Source organism: Micropterus salmoides, unplaced genomic scaffold (assembly GCF_014851395.1).
Source record: "Micropterus salmoides isolate LMB-PRFRI ecotype aquatic unplaced genomic scaffold, ASM1485139v1 Ms_hic_scaffold_17, whole genome shotgun sequence".
NCBI lineage: Eukaryota > Metazoa > Chordata > Actinopteri > Centrarchiformes > Centrarchidae > Micropterus > Micropterus salmoides.
In genome coordinates, this window is record NW_024040817.1 from 27211062 (window position 1) to 27224808 (window position 13747).

The 13747-nt window shown below is 40.5% G+C and overlaps 1 protein-coding gene across 1 annotated transcript in view; it reads right to left on the reverse strand.

The window, feature by feature from the left end:
- Positions 1-10082, reverse strand: part of LOC119908028 (CMP-N-acetylneuraminate-beta-galactosamide-alpha-2,3-sialyltransferase 1-like) — a 61686-nt gene extending 51604 nt beyond the window's left edge. The window contains exon 1 of the mRNA XM_038725766.1: positions 9162-10082. The gene's annotated coding sequence lies outside the window, so the exon portion shown is untranslated. The remainder of the gene's footprint in view (positions 1-9161) is intronic.
- Positions 10083-13747: the final 3665 nt, after the last annotated feature.

A 13747-nucleotide genomic window follows, 5' to 3' on the forward strand; every position in this document is an offset into this window, starting at 1 on the left:
CTTCCCGCTCTGTAACTGTAACAGCTCATTTGCATGTTTGCAAGGTTTCTGGGCTGTGCGGTCAGGTGGCAAGTCAGACACCACTTTCCCCTAAAAATAACACCCAGTTCATCTTAATTATGCAGGAAGATGCACTCAGTGTCTCCAATTGATGTGGAAAGGCTTAGGGTGGGACGAAACTGGAATTTTGAGGTCTTTTCGTTCTTATTTTCCAAAAGATTTGATAAGGAGCCAATATGGCGATTCAAATTATGATTATTTTCTATCTTAAAATATTTTTATTGTACTGCTTTTATTCTATAACAATCCAGGCTTGTATTAGTTGTCTACATAGTATTACACAAAATACATCTTGCACCAGTGATAATGGCAAATTTATCTTGTTTCTACATGAATACATTTAGATACAATAATATTTAAATATAGTAATCACATTGAAATTGGTGTTTGAATATTTATTGACAACTGCTGCTAAGTCTCATCTGAAAATGTTTTGCTATGAGACGGACAACAACTAATAATACTGTTGACAGCTCTGTGCTATAGTCAGTCAGACACTTCACAGCTGTGGACTCAAATAATATGATGTGCTTCAAGCAATATTTTTTAATTTTCTTAACCAGAGTGAGATGAGAAGTTCAACACCTTTAAACTTTCACTTGTTACAGGTTGTTGAGGCAATGGTAACTTGTTTAAATACATTAAGTCCCAATTAAAACTGGGGCTTTTGCATTTTGAAAATTTCCCTCTCTCAAATCCATATTTTGAAATAAATACAGTGTTAAGCCTTAGGGCTTGTATTCTTCCATGAAGCTGCTCTAGGTTAGGCACTGTTTTTAAAAAAATGAAAAATTAAGAACACACAATGCCACAGACACCATTCACTCTACACAGTTCAGTAGTGTTGCAAAGAGGAGATAAGTGAATGATTCTGATTCAGTGTGTCATTTGTAGACATTTCAATGTCTCCTAATGACAACTTGGGACGCACTTATGGAAAAGTGAATGAATAAATGGGTGGGCAAACAACTGAATGATTACATGCTACTTATAGACATTCTAAAAACGCATGCATTGCAAAATGATTGGGGGGTGAGTAAACTCAGGTCACCAGTAATCAATCAAAAACTGTAAATGACTCAGGTATTCTTTAAGTGCACTGGTGCTGCATCATGCTACAAGGCTGGATGGGGGCCCTGGTCAGGACAGAGGGGAAGATAAATGGTTCCAATACCAAGATTTTTCTTGTGGAAAATATCTGCTGCCATCTAGAACAAAAACACAATGCTTAAGTCAAAGAGTTCCATCTTTCAGCTTGACAGCAAACCAAAGCACACAGCCGAATCAACCACCAGCTGCGACAGGATCTTAAACATTTCTACAAATTCTGTGGATTGATCCAAAGAGAAGTGTGCACAGAGAAACTCCTTTCAGTCACAGGAATGGGGGTTAAATTCGAGATTCACTTGGTAGAAACGTATCCAAAAAGGTCACGGTTGTTATCAAAGCAAAAGTACAGTGTTCACTATTACATAGCCAGCAGTTGTCATTTTCCATTTTTAATACATTGTCAGAAATTAGCTGGCTTTCACTTTTACCTTTTGCTCATTACTTCAGTATATCCAAATGAAAATAGAAGAAATCAAGTTTGATTTAATAGGTTTTCATTTCAGCCTTCAAGGCAATAAAAAATGGAAAATTAGACAGAGCCTGTAGACTTCTGATATCCATGTTATATCCACACAGACACCAGCCAGATGTACTTCCAATACTGATTACAGAATTACTGAAGACAGTAATTATTCATAACCATTACAGAAGCCAACTAGCATGTGTGTGTGGTGCTCCGATGAAGACCAGCGCCCATTCTGATGTGTTTTAAGGACTTTCTTTGGAAGTTTTGGCAAAGCTAGACTGTGCACAGAAACACTGTTAAATGCATACAGTAATTTGACAATTTTAAGTACTTCTGAGTTGCAAACAACTGCCTTAGTGTGAACATATATATAAGATAAGTGTATGTAAGGTAATATTAAAGCTGCAAGCAGCGATGGACGGGCCTTCAAACGTGTAGCACGTTGGGGTGTGACGAGGTTGCGCCATATATTCCGCAGCTCTTCTGGTGCGGCTCTGAATTGTCACACGCTGCGAACATTGCACGGAGGACTTAAACATCACTTCCTGTGTCCCCAATGTTGCAATAGAGAGCACCCAGTATCTATACGTTATGTCTGAGTCCGTCAAGTGTGAAACACATTGTGAAAATTGATTTAAATTGCACGATGAGCGTCAGACAGAGCTTACTTCCAGTTGCCAATTGGTGGTGCTATGATTTTAACTGAATATTGGCACGTACATGTGCCAGACTCTTGTCAGCCATGTAAAGTTTGGTGCAGATGTAAAGTTACAACAACTTCCTGTTTCATGGCTAATCATCAATTTTTGACGCCACGCCAACTCCAACTGTGTCATGTTTTACAACATGGCTTCATCAGTTTTGAAGTTATGGCCAACCTGCTAGGAGTAGCCAATCATAGCGCAATACGTGTCATTTTCTGTTGCCAGCAGGTGACGCTATGACTTTGAGTGAACGTTGGCATGTGGATGCGTTCAGGGTTGGATAATTATTATACATCAAATTTGGTGCAGATATGAGCATGTATACTGAAGTTATAACAACTTTCTCTTTCATTGTGAATCATCGTTTTTTTGACAGCACGCCACAGGCAAACTGGTCGACTGGTAATAACCATTTGTAAAACTTTTAATCGTCAATGGGTTTAGACTGCACAGCGAAGGTTTGACGTTGATCAGACAAATTCCCTAGGAGGAGTTCGTTAAAGTACATAGTGTGTAAATCGCCAAAAATTACCATTAAATCCAAAATGGCTGACTTCCTGTTGGGTTTAGGCAATGGCCAAGAGGATTTTTTGTACATCTGGACATGATACATGTGTCAAAAGCCATTTTGCCACGCCCATGCGCGAAACCCATAAAATACAAAAATGTTTGCCCCGCCTAATTTATGTGCAAAGTTTGGTGAGTTTTCAAGCATGTTTAGTTTGCAGAAGAAAGAAAGAAAGAATGAATTCCTTCAGTTCCAATAGGGACCTCACACATTTCGTGCTCGGGGCCTAAATATGCCAAGGTTTCCCCTGCATGCTGGTTTATTCAGGACGTAGTCAGCCTAGACTTGCATATAGACTGGAGGATAGGGGAAACAGCTAGCAGGACTCTTCCCAAAGTTATCATTACTTTGAATTACTTATAAGGTTATTAATTAACAGTGGTGAATTTGCATACATACTCAAGTACTGTATTTAAGTAATATTTTGAGGTTCTTCTACTTTATTTTTCCATTTTCTTCTACTTTATGCGTTTACTCCACTACAATCCACAGACAAATATTGTACTTTTCACTCCACTACTAGCTGCTAGTTACTTTACAGATTCAGATATATAATAATGCAAAATAAAATCAACAAATGAATTATGTGGTATTAATATTTGTTAAGAAGACTTTTATCCTAGGGAGAATCCACAAATTACCCAGCAGTATATAAAGTATTTGAAATTTGCCCCACCAGCTGCAACATTAAAATGATATACAATAAACATTCTGGGCTATTCTGCATAATGAGTATATTGGTATATTTTGATGCTTCTATTTTTTCAAAAGTTTTAAAAGCATTTTATTTGTAACAGGGTATTTCTACACTGTGGTGCCACTTCTACTGAAGTAAAAGAGTACATCTTCCACCACTGCTAAGTAACACAGTATATTTGTTTTTTAATGCCCACAGCAATGTGAACATTAATGACATAAATGTTTTGGAGCTACTTCTTGATGAACAGTTTATACATCCGCTCAACACTTCTGTGCAGCATCTCCAGCTTTAGTGTGGGTGGCCAGATATGTTTTGTGAGCAAAGGTTTGGTTTTGGTACTCTGTAGAGGCACGATAGTACAAAACCCTGCAACCTCATGGTGACAACAAAACTTCAGGGAGCCCAGCTGTGGCACCGTTTAAAGCTACATTTACGATACCTCAGCTTTATTACTTTTTTTTGACACAGCATTAAAGGCAATTTTTCAGTCAACTCCTGTTTGTATTAAAATAAGAAGCTCATTATGTGTCTAAATCTCAAATTTGGCTTGTCTCAGGTACTCTAAGCTGCAAAGAGGAGTATTTACATTTCCCCTGCTCATTATTCATGGACTGACCTCCAGAGCAAAATTAAGCTACACTCTGTAGCTCCGTGGGTCCAGCCAAGGAGAAGTCTTTTTCACAGAACAGAGCAGCTGTTTTCCATAGTATGTTTAATTAATGAACTGTTATTAACGATGGTAGCAGTGGAGCATTAGGGAAAGTAATGATTCTACTGTCAGTAATTACAGCAGTGATAGGCCTGTTTATTATGGTTAGTCTGGATAAAAGAGTAATCTGCTATTTTTGTTATTCTTTGTGGCCTGTCTGTTATTCAGTATATTGTTCATATTTGCAACTTAGTTATTACTTATTGATGTTTCTGCTGAATTTCTGATTAAACACGAGCAGTATATGCTGATGGTATCTTTGGGTAATGTATTGCATACTGTACAGTACATATACCAATCAAACATATGACCACTGACAGGTAAGGTGAATAACACAGATTATTTCGTTACCATGGTACCTGCCAGTGGGTGGGATATATTAGGCAGCAAGTGAACATTTTGTCCTCATAGATGATTTGTTAGAAGCAAGAATATGGCCAAGCGTAAGGATATCATTGAATCTGACAAGGGCCAAATTGTGATGGCTAGACGACTCGGTAAGAGCATCTCCAAAACAGTCCAAGTCCAAGTCCAAGGAAAGAAAAACAGTGAACCAGTGACAGGGCCATGGGCGGCCAAGGCTCTTTGATGAATGTGGGGAGGCTGGCCTGTGTGGTCCGATGCTGGTTCTTAACACATGGACCTAAACAGTTCCTGGAAAAATAAACTGCAAAACCAACAAATCACACAGATCCAGATCATCCTCTGCTATCCTGTACAAACTTAACATATTCAGCCGAGGGCTGCTAACACCACACAAAGCATTTTAAAGCAATTCTCTCTACTCTAACCTTAAAGATATAGTACATTGTCTAAATCCGCTTTACATTTCAAATCCCCGCTGTGATCAGAGAACAAAGGGATGACACATTTGGAAATTAGTGTGAACTTTAGAGGCCGAAGCAGAAAGACAAAACAACCCTATTGACTTTGTGATGCAAAAAGACAAAAGGTCTTTGTCCCCCAGAGCACAGCGATGCAAGGCACGTTTTATCAGAGGTTTGTTTGTGTCATACGCAGGGTACACCTGTCTGGCCTTCTGAAAGGACAAAACATTATGATTCCTAAAGATTATGGGGGGTCATGGGTGAATTTTCTCCAATAACGGAGACATAACTCTCAATCATGTACATGCAGAGGAATCTGACAGTATTCAGGTTACTCTGTGACTTCCCGGCATGAGTTTCCAATTCATTGTGAAAAGCAGCTGCACTATCTCTTGATTAAATCTCTGCTCTTTCTCCACCATTTCCAGCTCAACTGCAATGAATGAAAGACTTAACGTGGATTCTGTTTCAGGGCAAAAAGCTTTTGCTTAAATCCATTTTAACATTCATCTTTCTCCATTAACAGCAAAACAGACTTAATCACGATTGTCCAATCATCCTTAATTTTCCCCCACAAAACACAGGGAAACCAACCTGCACAGGCTGTGTGGAATGTTGATGTGTTGTCACCTCACAGCCCCTGCGGTATTAGGATTCTGAAACAAAGAGGTGTGATGTATGATGATGTGTGTATCAAAATATTACACTAATTTTTTTGTACCTTTTTTTCATGCCAGCTTCAAAAGGCTTGTTTAGCTATGTAGCATGAAATAGCCTTTTACTGCTGCTTTGCAGTTCCGCCATTTTAGCAAAGTTGGCGGCACACTTCAGTGTCTTTTCCTCTTCTGTCCTACTTCTCCCTCTCTCTCTCTTTCTCTATCTGTCTTCTTTTAAGAGGCCATACCCACATAATGCCAAGGCTGACGGTTTTGCCGGGAGCACCTGGTGAGTTAAAGGCTAGGCCAGGTGGTACACAGCTTTGACTGCCAATTAGAGCGGTGACCATGTGAGGGCTGCCCGAGATAACTTCTAATTAACAATGGACCTCCGAGGCATAACAATTAGCCTTTCCTTCAAACAAACCCACAGAAAGGACGCATGACAAGCCAGCTGACAAAATAATTTTTCTTTTTATAATAATTTAATCTTTTCATTTGCCAAATAATACCCCACTGAAGACAAGCAAAGCAACAAAAAACAAAAAACATGCAGGAAGTAAAGCTAATCCTGAGCAAAGCCTTGCAGAGTGAGAGCTGATGTACAGCATACATATTGTCCAGGCGAGTCTCTATTTGAGTAAAGAATGAAGGCAAGGTCGTAGACGCTGCAGTCCTGTCAACATGAATACAAGGAGAATAAAAGGTACAGAAGATGCTTCACATTGATGGTGACACTTAGGTAAACTGCGCAGAGGAAGTGGTACACACTCTTAGCCTAACTGATTGTACCTGAAAACGATTAGGACAGCGAGGGGACAATCTCTGGCTCAGTTTGACAACAAAATGATGAAAGCCAACGATGGCGCGTTTGTCTATCAAAATGGCTTTTTTTTTTCTAAAGAGGAAGACTCCTGAGGATGTTGTGATATAGAGATATATAGTTATGAAGCTGAGGTAGCCATCAGAAGGAAGAAACATCTGCTCCACAGCACAGTAGGGTTTTACATAATGCATCCATCCCTCTTGAAATGCACCAGCTGTGGATTCCCTTCTTCTGCTCCTCCAAAGGCACCTGCCAATAAGCATTATCAAACAAGCAGTTGCAGATAAAAGCCACGCAGTAATTTGACAAGCCTAATTGCAGGAGTGATGCGTGGTCTCCAGACTCGACATCGCTGATTGTGCTGGGGAAAGATTAAGACAGCAATCACAGGATGCCTTTCTTTGTTGCGGAGGCAGTCATGTTTAAATAGTCAATTATCATCAGCGATAACCTCGCAAGAGGGTAAAAATGTAGCCAAGATCCAGTAAGATGTTGTTTCGGAAATGCTCACATACGGTAAATGCCATGCATTCTCCATGTGTGCCCAGAGCATAAGAAGACTGCTCATGCTTGAAAAAAAAGGACAAAGAAAATAGAATGGTGCTGAGGTGTTTCTTGGAAAATAGCCAGGACTGTTAAGTGGAAACAGAGGGCAAATAAAAAAGGCAGGGAGAAGTCCAAGGGGAATAGTTTGAAGGAATAAGACTGTCTGTGACCGAGCCGAGAGACCGGAACAAAAGACACTAACTATTAGTGAAATATACTTGTACATGCTGCAGACACATGCAGACCACCACCCAAGGGATAGGAAAACATTTCTGCGGTTGCTGCTGCAGTCTTGGTCCCAGACCTTGCTCTTAAAAGGGTCTGATTGGGTCTGTGGTGAGCCACGGGGATTCCTCTGTCTGGAGCTGGGAGTCTGAATGCCAGAGCTGAATAACTGATTACAGTAAAGCCTGCGCGGGCTTAACTTGGCCTTCACGCCACGGCAGCTAAAGACTGCAGGAAATACCTCGCAGGAGAGATCTCAAATCTGCAAGTTGGATCGTTAGAGAAACTTGCACAAACTTTGAATGAGATGTTAGGCGCCCTTGTGGAACGATACGTTTCTGTTCGGCGTGGCGGGCTTTGAAGTGGAAAGAGCAGCACAACTGCGACTGCAGTTTCATCAGACTTTTCCTTGCAGCACACCTTCATCTGGCTGGCAGCTGGTGAGAGTTGCCATGATTCACAGTGACTTACTGCTTCTTCCGTGTTCTATTGTTAAAAGGAGCCCATAAAGGACTTCTGTTCAGAGGAATCACACAGATGCTTTAAATTATAATGTACAGAGAAAGCCTGCACTGAAGACTGACTGATGTGCATATTATCAGGATGATACACATTTCTCTCAAAATAGCTCCTCTACCTTTTATAAAATAACAAATGGCAATTGCTTACGGCAACTACAATTTCCAGATGTAAATGGGTTCCTTGATAATGGATGCCACCACCGCACCCCATCTCCATCTCTGCCAACCTACTCTCTAAATACTGCAGCGAAGTCCCCCAAGGTCACGCCATCCAATCTGGTTGGAGATGTGATGAGGAACCTCAGCTAATGTATTCTACTTGCTTATTTATAATGGCAAGGAGAGGTTTCAGTAGAAAATTAACCAGTGCGTCGCAGACACCTTCATTAGTAAATGAGGTGACATCTCATAAAAAATACACACCAAAGGGGATCATTTCAAAACTCATAACCCATAAACCTGGGGTTTACTCACACTGGGATATTACACTGGCAGTGAAACACAGAGTGATTAATGTTTACAACAAATTAAAAGGATTTCTGTCAGAGGCAATTGTTGTTTTACTTAATGAGGCTGCTTCCAGGACACCAAACACGCTGAGTGTAATGTGCACAGATATCTCTCCTCTGCACATCTGCTGTATATTCAACAGTTGCTCAAGCTCAGTCCACAGCTGAACAAAGTGGATAGTGGTATATAGTATTTTTGAAGACAGAAAGCTGAGCAGTGCAAGAGTTAGAGAGCAGCCCCCGCCACAGAATCTAGAGCCAAGATATTAAAATCAGTGCTCAAAAAGAAGAAGTTGCTGTTTCTCAATGTGACACTACGGTAAGGGGTGGTGTCTGATTAACAAAGGTTTTAAAAATATATAGAGAAATATGCACAAACATGCTCATTTCAGGCCTGAAAAGGTATGATGAGGTATGAATTGTGAAAATGAATTACAACACTGATAACTATTAAATCTGCAGGTGTGATTTAAACATCAAAACCAATTTCTAAGATAACAAAAGAGTGCTGCTGCTTTAGCCACTAAGTATTCATATTTGTGCAGATTTCTTTGCACTTACAGTGTTAAGTTACAAGTTACAGTGCAACACCTGGTCAGCAGCACTTTAAGACTTTAAGCCTCCGTGTGCGCTCCTCTGTTTAAGGCACTGAGATTAAAAGCTATAATTAGAAAATAAGGTGACACCAGCGTGAGCTATATGGTTAAAAGCATGCGTTGCGTTTTGATACTCACTAAAAGTGAAGCCCGGGCTGCGAGTGGAGTCTCGTTATTTCCGTGCGGAATGTGGCAGCAGCTCCACGGAGACCGAAACGCGAGCAAATCAGCCCAGTCACAGCTTGAAGGATCCAATTTAAGGGGAAAACAAGCTCCAAACTGGCAACCTCACACCGATGCCTTTTTGAATATGAACACACCGGGAGGAGGTTTACTTCTCTCCTGGAACAAGCGCACCTCCATGCGTTTTGGGTTTTTTTTTTTCTTTCTGCGAAGGAAAGGAGGATGGGAACAGTTTTCTCGCGTTACTCGCTCCCAGGCAATGAGAGGCATGCATCTTAATTCCTGAGCGCTGACCATGAGGTGCACAACGCTGCTACGCCCCTCAGCATCCTCACTCGCACACTCACACATCAGGATTTTTCGGCGTGCGTGACCAGGTCCTGCTGTTAGCCTCCAGCATAATGCTGCAGGAAGGAACAATAACCTCCTTAATCTCCATTCACGGCCCATCTTAATATCTCACATCGGCATCCAATGTAATTGCAATGGTCTTACATTATTTAACACACATAGTAAGTGACTATTACAGGGTTTGTATGATAAAAGGGTGCAACTTTATAGTGAGTTACAACATGTTTGAGCCATAAAATGTCTATTTGCAGCTTCCCTCTGCATACAGGATCACTACAGCTCCAGCAAACAAATAGGATAATAGGTGAGTGTTAGTTTAACTGCAGTGAGTCTAAGCAGGGAGCCAGAGTTCACACAGATTAATAGCCTCAGGCCTGCAGTTACCTGTTGATCAGATGTATGCCCCTGGCTAGGTGACTGCTTACCTTTCCCACCTGACACCACTAAAAGACATTTAGTTATAGAATGGGGCTGCTTAATGAAGACAAGCAAAATTTACACCAAATCCTCAGCAAGGGTTTGATTAAAAATGTCCGTAACTTATTATTTCTGTCCACCTTTATTTACCAATTTAAAATGTATGCTAAATGGTATTTCAAGGCCCGTGGATACCTGAAAGACTCTTAAACTGTTTTTGGCCAACAAAGTGAGTTGTGACTGTGAAGAAATTCATTGTTCCTGTGTCCTTACAAAGCTTGAGTCTGTGTGATTGAAGTTTACTTTTAAGAAACACAACAGATACAGTTCCTTCAAAAAAACAAACAATCCTGCAGCTGAAGATATTTTCTGAGTGCACACAGGAACAACATGGATTAGCCCTTGTTAGTAATTTAAATAAATTACCATAAAAAGGGTACTTAAAAATGAAAATGTAAATAGCAATACATTAAGCTGAAAGAAAGTGAATGGTTTATTAACCAAGGCCAAGACTGTATCTTGCTTTAGTGTTAGTTTGCATTGCAGGGAGCTTCACGTACATGCATTGCAGCACGCCCTGAGGCTCTGGATCCCAGAGGCCCCTGAAAACCACTGTTTGCATGCAGATTCAGTTCATCATTTGATAGAACATTTCCTCCCTGGTTGAGATTTGCACGCTGTCTTAGGTTCAACAGATGGGCGGGCACTTGGCTGGATGGGGACTTGACAGGCCAGCTGAACATACAGGATGGAATGATGGCTGCTGGCAGTGTGTGCGCGTGTGTGTAGGGGGCTGGTGGGGATTGAAGTGTGTGAGGAGGTGCAGACAACATGGTTAAATTGGGACTAGGGCAATGGAAATAGAGCTCGATTTAGAGTGATGCACTGTAAAATCATGTTTTTTCTTGCTTTTGGCAACATCTGTGGTGACGGTGGATATGGTGGCATTTGTTGCTATGGTAATTTGCACCAAATGTAGCCACTGGCTCATAATATTGGGTTTAAAATATGAAATGCACTCATTATGGTTTCTTGCATTTCCTCTACCTTCAATTCTCTTTATCTGTGACAAAATAAAATAACAAGGGGTAATAGCTATCTGCAGTTGTTAAGTCATCACAGAGCTGATTAGACTCAGATTTAAATGACTATTCAATTTGCAAATAACAGCTCACCGAGTCCTTCCCTAGACTATGCCCCACGGCACACATGCTGTGTACAGTGACAAATGAGGCAGATTTAGCACTTGAAATTCTGGGTCCTTGATTTCAGACAATTGGATGAAAAGTAAGAACCATAAAAAGGGTCTTAAATATGCACTTGGTTACATACATGATGCTAAAAGACTGGGGCTAAATCTGTATGTCCCTGGAGAACAATGAACACCCTCCCCAGTGAATGATCCATGCAGAGGAGCATTGTTCTTGTATTCTTGTAGTGTTGCTAGTTAGTTGTACAAGAAAGAAAAATGGAAGATTAGCTCGCATACTTGTTCATGTTTACAGAAACAGTATGTTCTTACTTTGAACATTACATGAGAAAAGGCAAGGATGAGAACCAACCAGTGTGTTGTCAAAGTTACCCCATTTCTGCTTTGGCTGGGGTTGCTGGGTTGTAAATCTCCCCATATCCAAAAGAACAGGATAGGGATGCTAATGTTAGGTTAGCCTGCAATGTAATCCTTTCCATTTCCATTAAGTACTCAAGTAAGCTGTGCACAATACCAGGACCGTGGGACTGAGTGGCTCACCTAGATGGAATACAGTCATTTTTCATTTTTAATCAGTTACACTTGCACTTATATCCATCTTACCTGTTTGCTTTTGTTTAAATGGTGAGTATGAGCCTACTCTTAAAACTTGACAGGCCAACCATTCCTAGTTACAGCTGGTAAGCTATGATTGGACAATCACTGTTCAAGGAAGGTGTTGCGCAAACGGTCAGTTAAGCCTTTATGTTTATTGAAAAGTTGCTTTGAATGTTACTTTTCCAGAAGTTTTTGGAATTTAGATTAACGGGTTCATTCTTCGATTGACAGCCTAGCCTGATTTATTTTTCAGTGGCATGCCTTTGTCCCCAGGTCATGAAATCTTAATGTAGGGGATAATGTCAGCTTGTAATTACAAAAAAGGGGCAAGATTGGATTTGTGCACTTTCTGCAGCACTGCCAATGTTACTCTAAAGGCCCAATACAGGCCAATCAATACTGTGAACATTAACAATTCTCTCCAAATGCTAGCCTGGAGATGTTCAATTAACAATGAATGGAAGATAGATTTTGTGGTCTCAAACTATGTAAGGATTTGTAACTTTAAAATTAGATTTATTTTTTATTGTGTCCATCTGTTGTGATTTAGGGAGCGTGTTTACCAGAGAAACAGTATAGTGCGCAGTCAGCATTTTCATCTTTTTATTTTGCCATTAGACATCATATAGATTAGAAGCCAAGACAATATTTTTACTCTTGTCTCAAGTCACTGCTGCCGACCAAAGTGTCCCAAGGCCCAGGAATACATCAAATCTGTAATGTACTGGTACTGCAAAAAGTTCGGTGTACTGAAATCTTGTGTGACCAATCTTTAGGAAAACTGGGGATATAATAAAGGGTTTAAAGTATTCAATTACTTTGATACTGCGTGTTTGATGTTGATACATTGATCATTTACGTATCCGGTGTTGAACTTTTAGCTCATTGAACATCCTCACAGTGGAGGAAATCTCCTCTGTTTTCACTATGAGAGAATGACAAGAGATGGAAAATGATCATTTCCGCTGAAATAACATTACTTCTAAAAAACACCAAAATAAAAGACTCTCACAAGAATGTGTTTTTGTTGTTATTGTTGTTTTGTTTTGTTACACAGAGAGTGTGATGCATGCTGGGCTTCAGCTGCAGTATCTGTGTGCCAAATAGCAATATCTCCCAGCATGAGGCGTACAGCCCTCTGGCAATATCCTTCTCCAGTAGAGCCAAGGTCACTTGGCTAACTACAGTATCTCATCTCACAATGCAAAAGGATTATCAGTTTGTTGGGTTACTCTCTGGTGGGGAAGCTTCTTCACTATCGTTTGTCCTCAACAGATCCTCCATTATGAAGGGCCGACGACTCCAAGGTTGCATGCCCTTCGTTATTCCGTGTGTGAAGTGCTGCTCTAGTTCTCACTGTTTTCCAGATGCACACCTAATTACACCTGTGGAAAAATGGACTGGGATGCTTGTCGGCTCCTCTCCAAAGACAAGCCTTTCACCTCCTCCCACTCATCCTTTTTCTCCTTCACTTCTCCAACAGTGTATATTCAACTATAGGATTTATATTTATTGCTTTCTCTCAGTAGCTTATGCTCAAGTATCTCTTTCAGTATAGTCAAATAAAACTATCACTCTTTGAGCTGAGATGATAAAAATGGTCTCTAAGGAGAGAAATCTACATGGCAACCTTTTTCAGAGTATTGTGGAGGCAAGAAAGCTTTGTTGTCATGACAGTGCTACATTACATCAGCGATTGGTAGGGGGGAAAACTCTCAGATTATCAAGCCAAACTTTTCGAGTCAGCCTCACAGTGGCAAACTACTCAAGATTTGTGGATACTGTAACAAATGAATTAAAGTTTGTGTCATATAATTAATTGCATTATTGGCGTGTTGCTGTTTTATGGCCCTGCAGCCATGGGCAATTAGGATTAGATGGTGCGAGATATGGAGAATTGAGTGTTGCAGCCCTGAATGCTGCCTCTACCAATTCAGCAGCAGCAGCTCCACATGAGACTGAAGAC